Raw genomic sequence first — 1,363 nt, 5'->3', positions numbered from 1 at the left:
AGCATAGTTCACCTGGTCTGTGGAGGTTCCTGTCAAGAGTTGACATTCTGGGGCAGCATGCCCCGGAACTCCGCATATCTCGCAGTTTGGTGCTACGGCAACCACGATGGCTGCGGATGTTATGGTCAAGTTGTCTATCTTTTGAGTAAGAGCATCTACCTTGGCGCTGACGTGGTCAAGACTGCTTAATTCGTACATACCGCCTTTCGTTAGAGGTTTCTCTATAGAGATTCTTTCACTTCCCCACTGGTAATGATTCTGGGCCATACTTTCCATAAGTTGATAGGCCTCATTGTAGGGTTTATCCATCAGTGCGCCACCTACAGTGGCGTCTATTGTCAATCTTGTGTTGTACAAGAGACCATTGTAAAATGTATGGATGATCAGCCATTCTTCTAGACCGTGATGTGGACAAAGCCTCATCATGTCTTTGTATCTCTCCTAAGCTTCAAAAAATGATTCATTATCTTTTTGTTTAAACCCGTTTATTCGGGCTCTTAGCATAGCCGTCTTACTAGGTGGAAAATATCGTGCTAAGAAAACTTTCTTCAACTCGTTCCACGTAGTGACAGAGTTGGATGGTAGAGACTGGAGCCAAGCTCTATCTCTATCTCTCAATGAGAATGGGAAAAGATGTAGTCTTATAGCTTCGGGGCTGACACCATTTGTTTTCACTGTGTCTGCGTATTGTAAAAACATTGACAAATGTAGGTTCGGATTCTCCGTGGGACTACCTGAAAATTGGTTTTGTTGTACGACTGACAACAACGAAGGTTTTAGCTCAAAATTATTGGCCTCGATGGCAGGGGCAGCGATGCTGTTATGTGGTTCATCCTGCGAAGGGATTGCATAATACTTAAGAGGACGGTTTTGCGGTCCTTCGGCCATCTCTGGTCGAATAACTGGTCCAGGAATAGGGATATTAGGATCGGGAAGATTTAGCTTGATACGATGCTCTCGTATCAAATCTTGTATCCGGCATTCTAATCTTAGATAACGCTCAGGTTCGTCAAACGGTAGCTTTAATTTCTCGCCTTGAGAGCGAGTACTTGGCATACACTCGACAAATTAGAAAGGGAAATAGAACTGTTTGCCTTAGTATATACCAGGCAACACTCAAGTTACGATATCTACTAAATTACTCCCCAGCAACGGCGCCAAAAACGTGATTGCGACTTAGTAAGTCTATGGGAATCGTGACTGCAAGTGCACAGTTGGATCGCGTAGTTTTAAAGATTATCGAACCCACAAGGACTAATAATCGAACATATCATTATCTAATGTTACTATGTAAATCTAAGGCTGATGATCGTTCTAAGATTGGAGGGATGAAGAGAAATAACTATAATGTAAACAGAATATT

The 1,363-nt window shown here is 42.7% G+C and overlaps 1 non-coding gene across 1 annotated transcript; it reads left to right on the top strand.

Moving 5' to 3' along the window:
- The first annotated feature begins 397 nt into the window (after positions 1-397).
- LOC127098864 (small nucleolar RNA R71) lies at positions 398-504 on the top strand. Its single transcript, XR_007793548.1, has one exon. It is a non-coding gene; the product is annotated as a small nucleolar RNA R71 (small nucleolar RNA).
- Positions 505-1,363: the final 859 nt, after the last annotated feature.

The sequence above is a fragment of the Lathyrus oleraceus genome, chromosome 6, assembly GCF_024323335.1.
Source record: "Lathyrus oleraceus cultivar Zhongwan6 chromosome 6, CAAS_Psat_ZW6_1.0, whole genome shotgun sequence".
NCBI lineage: Eukaryota > Viridiplantae > Streptophyta > Magnoliopsida > Fabales > Fabaceae > Lathyrus > Lathyrus oleraceus.
The sequence above is the reverse complement of the archived record's forward strand: the minus strand, read 5'-3'. Positions and strand labels throughout refer to the sequence as shown.